The sequence below is a fragment of the Parambassis ranga genome, chromosome 21 (genome assembly GCF_900634625.1).
Source record: "Parambassis ranga chromosome 21, fParRan2.1, whole genome shotgun sequence".
Lineage (NCBI taxonomy): Eukaryota > Metazoa > Chordata > Actinopteri > Ambassidae > Parambassis > Parambassis ranga.
The window spans coordinates 5,240,018-5,248,159 of record NC_041041.1 but is presented as its reverse complement, the minus strand read 5'-3'; positions in this window follow the sequence as shown (position 1 = coordinate 5,248,159).

The following is an 8,142-nucleotide window of genomic DNA, read 5'->3' as shown; positions in this document are numbered from 1 at the left end:
CCCTAATACTTCCCCTTGAAGCCTCCAAGGCTGGGCCCAGAGAAGAGGAACCCTGTAGAGTGAGCTCAGCAAGCTCAGACAACAAGTGGTACCCAGACAGCGTTGGAGATTTTTCTGGCTTGTATGAGGAATGCACATGTATTTTGGACTTCAGTGGTTACATCAATAACAACAACAACAATAGCAACACAGGGTAGCATCTTTTCAAAGCTCTGACTCCACATCAAAGCTCCAACAGAATGTGACAGTATGACAAATACAAGGAGCAAGCATATGACAGAGAATTAAGACACATGGTATGTGTGTGCTATTAAAGCAGTGTGTGCTTTCTTCACTTAGCTGACAAAGTCATTCCCTCTGAGTAAACATCCACTTTACACATTCTGGAAGTCAAATAATTGGATGAGTTCCCTGAGTGTCCAATGGGAGTTTTACAAGCCAGTTCAATAGGAATGTTTAGCCTCTTAACATTTTAATAGAGCAGAGCTTTTTAGATCTCTGTCTCTCCCCTTCTCTCACAGACACATGCACATACACAGAGCTTCACAGGACATAAAGAGAGATGAAGAGGGGAAGAGGCAAGAGGTTGAGGACATGAGTACATCTCTTCTTGGAGTACACTCAAGAGACGCTCTATCAAAGCCGCTTTCCTTCCGCCTATAAATACCAGCTCAATGAATAATATCCCCCCAGCCACGCCGTGGGCACCAAGTCAAAATCACAGATCTGCTCAACACATGAGGGGAATGATCAAGGAAAACTCAATGGCCCTTACAATATGTATCATACAACTGCAGTTATACAGCCTGGCGTGTTACTTCACAAACGTGGTACGAGTCGAAAGATGTGACCTCAAGATGTCCATCACAGCCTTCAAGTCAAAAAAAATGTGCAGAATGTTCAGCAAGATACATCAGGCAATGATTTGCATTTAACCATTTAATTATTCGGCTGCAATTACATAAATATTCTCTTCACAGTATAACATTATGTTATAAGCATGTTGGCTTAACAATTGCCAGTTTACATCAGAAGCAGACACATGCCAATTAGCATCACTTTTTTACCAACTGCAAGCTGTTTTCAGAATATGTCACATGGTACAATTTTTTTCCTAGCACACTATTATATTAAGAGTTAAAATTACACATAAATATAGGTTGGACCACGTTTTTCCAGGATTTACAGTGCATGCTTCCATTACCGATTGCTCCCTGACACTCTGCTCCATCTTTGCCTGTATTGACAGTTAACTGGAATGTGATGCTACCAAGTCAGCACCTCCCACAGAGAATCAAAGCGGCTCCTTAAAGACCTACAGGTGACGTCAGATGCTTCGTCCATACTTATATATTAAGCCACTTATATATACACTCACATACTGTCTTTGGTGTAGACACGTGGAGAAGCTGTTACCACTTTGCTGTGCATCAACACAAAAACAAAAAAGACTGTATTAACTAACTACTGATTTTTCAAAGAATGTGCTGCAGTAATTTTCTGTGGCTACTGTCATGTTGGTGTCGTGTCAGAAGCGCTGCAACATGTTAACCACCATCTTCTCTTTGGGGCAAAAAGAAAAGTTTAAAAAAAGGGGGTCAAGTTCAGATGATTTGTTTGTTGACAAGCGTACTGATTGCTGTTATTACTGTGGTAGCTGTGATGATTTGTGAATTGTTTAAAGGGAGAATAGGGGCTTTTGTGGGTACGTAGCGGTGACTGGCCATTTTTCAGGAAATCGCTGATTTTTGGGAAAAAGAATTTAAAGATAGGATATGTAATGTGGCTGCAGGAACGCATGACCACCCAATCTACATCTATAGCCTCTAGACCTCTGACCAGAGCAATTAAAGTATGCTAATGAAAACTTAAAATTTCATCTACTAGATAAAACGTACCTAAGCATGTGTCCCTGTTCTATTTTAAATTCTGTAAATGTTTCCCCTTTGGGGGCATGAAGAATAGCATTTCTGAAGAGATCTGCACCAGGAAGCCACACATCTTAAATAGCCTGTCATAGGATTACTGCAGGATCTCCTGAGAGCCAGGTTGACAGAGAAATATGGCTTCCAACACATCCATACTTCTTTTATCAGCATTGGCAAGACAGGCATTTTTTTTCTCTTTTTCTCTGTTTTTTTGGGGTTTTTTTGGACAAAGACAAGGGAGGTGTGGAGAGGCGGAGGGCAGCGTTCCTTCTTTCCATCAGAGATGCGGAGCAAAGGACTTCTGCCAGCAAGCAGAGCTTTGAAAGTGAAACGTAAGAATGGCAGATCACAGAGGCCAAAGAAAAATGATATTCTCCTCGTTACGACTCCACCGGCTTGGGCCTTTGTTGTGGGGGCTTCTGCTTTTAACTGGAAACAGGTTCACCATTTCTGTGGTATCCCACACATACACATATGCATACATGTGTGCGTATCTCTGGGTGTGCGGCACATTCAAGTACAATCACACATGTATATTCAAACTCTCCATCATTCCTCTGTTCCCTAAAGCCTGGTGACAGCTTGTTAAACCTGATGCCATATGCAAAGCCTTGCTCTCTGCAGGATTTTTGTCCTCACCTGTCAGTGAAGACACCAGGTGGCCAGGTGGGGGCGTCCTACTGTATGATGGCAGGTGGAAGCCAAGGAGCATGTTGCAGGTTCAGAATGCAGAGCAGACAGAGAGGAACCTACCTCCCAGGCATATAAATCTGTCAACACTATCCTGTTCTCACTCTCTATCTCCTCCTGAAAAGTATTTCACAACCCGAGATGTGAGTGTGTCTCAACTGGTTCCCGTGTTGTTTTTTGTTTTTTTATCAGATACTTGTTTATTGTGAAGATAAGTGTGATGGAAACACACTTCTTGGCTGCATCTAACTGGAAAAATGCTTTCATTTATGGGCAGTCTTCTCCTAAAGTTCAAATCAGACCCACATGGCGTGTTAATAAAAAGAGTTCTCTGTAGTTACTCAATCTGTCTTCATTTTAGATTTGCAGTGTTGGTTCATAGGTTTTTAGCCGGGGTGTCCAGGTGTAATGAGTACCGTGCACAATAATGATTTTACAGAAGGTAGCAAAAACATCAACTCTACCCAAACACAGCGCCCAACATGACACCTCGTCAAGAATGCTTTGCACCACCGCTTACACAAATAATGATATTACATACATAGCTAATATTAACTGGTGCTAAAACAACCCTATGACACACTGAAATCTATGATTTTCAGCAAGCAAAAGGCATTTGGTTGAGGTTTCAGTTGTATGTGTTGCACACCATGAGTACTGGGCACTACTAATAAAATATCTGTAACAGCATAAAATCAGTGGTGGAATGTAATTAAGTATTTGTACTTTGTTACTGTACTTAAGTATTTTTTTATGTATTTATATTTTACTCTAATAATAGTGCATACTTTATACCTTTACTCCACTACATTTCTACAGTGTCTGTAGTTACTAGTACATTTATGAATACAGTCGTGGTCATACAGCTGTGCTGGACTGATGTGAAGTCAGACATGAAGATGGTGTCATGCTGCGAGCTATGTTTCTATAATGTGCCTCAATCATGATGCTGGTGCACTGGCTCAGTTAGCTAACTAGATTGCTACTGTTTGCTAACACAAACCCATCCATTAAAGGTAGGGTAGGAGATTTTGAAAACCCAGTGAGAGTCAGCCAGATTTCGAAAGTAAACACACGCACCTTTCTCTCGGAGCTCATCCCGAAGCCACGCCTCCCAATCACATGGACGGGCATTACCTGTCTGTGATTTCAGCCATCGTGCACGTACCTCTCTGGTACGTGCAGAGAAGTTACACTAATTTAACAAAAAGTGCATCAGAATGAAATCTCCTACCCTACCTTTAATGTCTGATTAACATGAATCATAACATTAATCTACAGCAGGAATACTGACACAGTAAAAATGCTGAATGCCTGTTTTTATTAGCAGCCTCTCTGTTCACTTGATGCCCACAGCCTGCCTCATGACACACAGACCTGTCCATAGCTGGTTCTGGGTACATTTCAAGGATGTCTGTACTGTAAATGTAAATGTAACTACACATTGTCCATTTTAAGTTTAAGATGATTTCTTTGATTATTTTAACCTGTTCAGATATCCTTTGCAATGAAAATCAAATATATATATTTGGTGCATGAGTACTTTTACTTTTAATACTTTAAGTACATTTAAAAGTAAGTACTTAAGACTTTTACTTAAGTAGGATTGTTTATGTAGCACTTCTACTTTAACTTAAGTATATATTTTGCTGGTTATTTGTACTTTTACCAAGCTTCAGTACTTCCTCCACCACTGCATAAAATAAAGGTTGACAGGCAGATAAGCAGACTAATGCTCATTATGTCCATGCATATTGAAAACTATTGCAACTTTATTTCTGCATCTGCATCTGCTAATGGGCTTCACAATGACAGCCATCACAATACCATGGTTAATTCTATTAGGAGGAACAGTTGTTCTTGGCAATATGTCATGCATCCCTAATTGTGGTGAAAACTGGGTCACTGGGCCTGGTTTTTCAGAGTATACCATAGCCTTTAGCCTAATATTGAAGATGACATTTTTGGTTTTGTATTTTAATTATGCTATTAACACATATACCACTTTTTCTAGCACAGTTTTGCCAACAGGATTGAATTTAGAAGCACAGTGTGATCACACCACAAGGAAATATGTATAGAAAGCTGTTTTGCATTTGGAATATTGTTTTCCTTTAGTAAACTAAGATTTGTTTTTTTTCCTTTGAGTTAAGTGACTTGTTAAAAGTTCATACTATTTTAGACACAGCATTTAAATACATACAAGTACAGCACAGCATCTTTCTTCTGCATCCTATGAGGGGTACCAGCACACACTCCATATACACAAACACGCATGCTTTCCATTTGCTATCTGATATGCCTTATTTTGTCAATTTAATGCTTTGTTGAATCAACCAGAAAATGTGTAATGTTAATGTGGCGCCACTATTCATTTGGTAAATATGTCTTTTGTGCCTGTCACCCTGGTTTCACATTTTGGGCGAGGAGAGGACCAACAGACTTCAGAGGCAACGCCAAGGCCTGTGGCGAGGTGGGCGTAGCTTTAGCATGTGAACACTCATCTTTTTGGAATTAAAAGAGGAGGTGATTGACAACTTTTAGTGATGGCCGAGGGGGAAATTCAGAGACCTTTTTTTTGACTTCGATTCACAGACACACACAGAAACACACGCATGCACATGAATACTCATTTAAACCCAAGTGGTCTTGAGAAAAGCCCACAATTTGTCCAGATTTCATCAGAGCAGGAAAATGAGAGTTTAGCATAGAGTCTGTAATGCATAACAAATCCTTAGTTCCCTCTGCCAAACCATAAACTATAAGGCTCATATTTGACTAAAACAACTGTAAGCGTCTTGTTGTAAAACCTTGTTACTTGAGTACTCGAGCTGGTACACAGATGAGCCCCAGTATAACATATTCAGCCTTTACCCTCTTTACTGCTAAGCTGAAAGTCAGCTATTGTCTCTGAATGGTTTCATTTTGGCGTTGACACAGTCAGTCAGTAAAGTGATTCCCTTGCCTCTCGCCTCGGCCTCGTTCCACATCTGCTGCATATCATTAAATGGAAAAATCCAGTAAAAATATTTACTTCCCGCTCTGCTCTTTGAGCTAAATATACTTCCCAAGTTGTCCTCAAACTGATTGGATTCAAGAAAGAGACGGTGATGGTCTTTCTTATGTGCAGCTGCCACAAATCAGGTGTCTGATTTTCATCAGTTGAGTCCATCCTGTGATAGATTTAATGTTGTACAGCAGCCTACTGAAGCCATGGACCAGCGATGAGATTGATGCCTTGTGTCTTTTTGTCTAGAAACACAGCGAGGGCCTAATTTTTTAAAATCTGAACTATCACTGCTCATTTGTCCTTCTGTTTCTGTCTACTGGTGTTTACAATGTCCTCTTGTTTCCCCAAACTCTCATAAATGAGGCGTGTTACTTATCCATCACTTCAGTAATAGCAGTACTAGCCTGAATGTTTTCTCCTTCCTCCTGTAAGTTTAATGTGTTTCCCAATGTTGAGCGCCACAAGGAAGGGATTATGCTATGAATATTAACAGCTTTAGTATTTATTTGGTTTTTGCTCCTAGATCGCTGAGATAATTTGTTACAGCATTTGCTGTCGACTTTTAATAGATGGAACGGATATTATAACGGTTCTTTGGAGAGACACTGCAGCAACAAAAACAAAACACAATGACACACAATTACAATTTAAACTAAGTAAGTGATTTGAAACGATATTTAAAATTGCCAAGATAGCATTGGCATTTAAATTAGAACTAGATTATGGCAAGAATAACAATGCACAAATGTCTAGTTTAGTTTGTTTTTTAGGTCTTTTACAGTCCAATTAGAGTTCATAAAGTAACTTTAATCTCTTATTAGAACACAAACACAAACAAATATGCATATGTGTTTGTGAGCAGTGCCAAAGTCAACTTGGTGTCATCTCAGACTGCAAGCTGCTTGTTTATATGGTCAGGTACCGCTCCACTCATACTTTGCACATGTGTAGCATAACAGGGAGTTAAAAGCCACGCAGACTGCGATGAATATCGTCACCGAGACAGCATTATGTCAGCTGTGTTTGTTTTGTGATGAGGAACATAAACATATGGTCATCTTTCTGTGCGAAAGGGGATTTCCCTTCAAAGGCCCAGTTTTGTAAAGGCCAGCTCTATTAAATGTGCTTTGTGCATCATTCTGCATGTTAATATTTTTCACCAAAATATACTTTATATGTAGATTATTTAATTCCCATCACATCTTATAAATATTAAGCCACAGATTTAAAGAACATAATGAAAACCAGCACTGTGATATATTTAAAGCAAACCAGATCCTGAATGATAGACACTTCTCTGACCTTTACTTCAGATTATAAAACAAAAGTAAAATGGAGACTTGGAGTGGCCAGTTAAATCCCAGACAACTTTGTTCTCTGAGGTAGACTGTAAAAATGTGAGACTTTTGTATCAGACCTGAATATCTGGCAGCTGCGCATTTTTTAAATGAAAGCGCAGCCAGAAATACCCCACCAGTGTCTGCAGAAACTGTCTGATATTTGTACACATGCTGCCATGGGTGGATGCACGATGCAACCACCCACAAATGAGAATACCTGCCTGTCTCTCCAGTGAAGGTCAGAGACTCTACACAGCCAGCAGATGTAAAAAAGAGCTACCAATCTGAATACTGGCGGCATCTAGCTACATCCTTCATGTTTCATAGAACATACAAGCGGTGTCCTCTTCCAAGGGGAACAAAAAAGAGCAGAAATGAGTAAAGACGTTGGTTTGATTCTAATTGGTCGGGTTATTGCACTGCGATTTGCATAAACTGTATGAAAAGGATTGAGAGGCTCTGAACTGATTAGAGAAAATGTCACAGTGGATTTACATTTCAGCAGCAACTGATTGGACTTGAAGCTTTCCAAATGAGCCCAGAGGACATATGAAAAGTCTTCAGACGATGAGCAGGAAAGAAGAGAAACTGTGCAGGAAAGAAAAGAAAGGGCAATCTGGAGAGCTTTGTTATCCTGTTCCTATTTCAGAAAGGCATTAAATCAAAGCTTGCTGGTTTTTCAATGATCAGAAAGAATCATTCCAGGCATATTATGATGTAGAGGGGCTGCACACCATGAGTTTTATGTGTTCTTTATGTGCCTTTTTATTTTCATAAAGTCTTTATGTCCCCAAGGCAAGTATTCACCCCAGTAAAAGGGTTCACACAACCAGGCATGAGGACACACAGCTTCAAGCTGGTTATTAGACAAGTCCAGCTTTTGCCCCCCAAACTTCAAAGTCTTTCTTTTTTATTATGGAACATTATTTCCTTTTGGAAAAAATAAGTGATTATTCTGCAGAAACAGAATGACAACAGCACACACGCTAACATTTGCTGAAGCTAACACGACTCTGTACCAGCTGGTAAGCACTTTTTCTCATCTGTCCTTGCACTGCAAACACCAAAAACCAAACTATACAGGCTCTAATGTGGTATCTATCACGCCACACACCATAGAAAGAAGGACGTTTTCTGATCTGCAAATTATAAACAAGAAAAGTTTAAATATAAA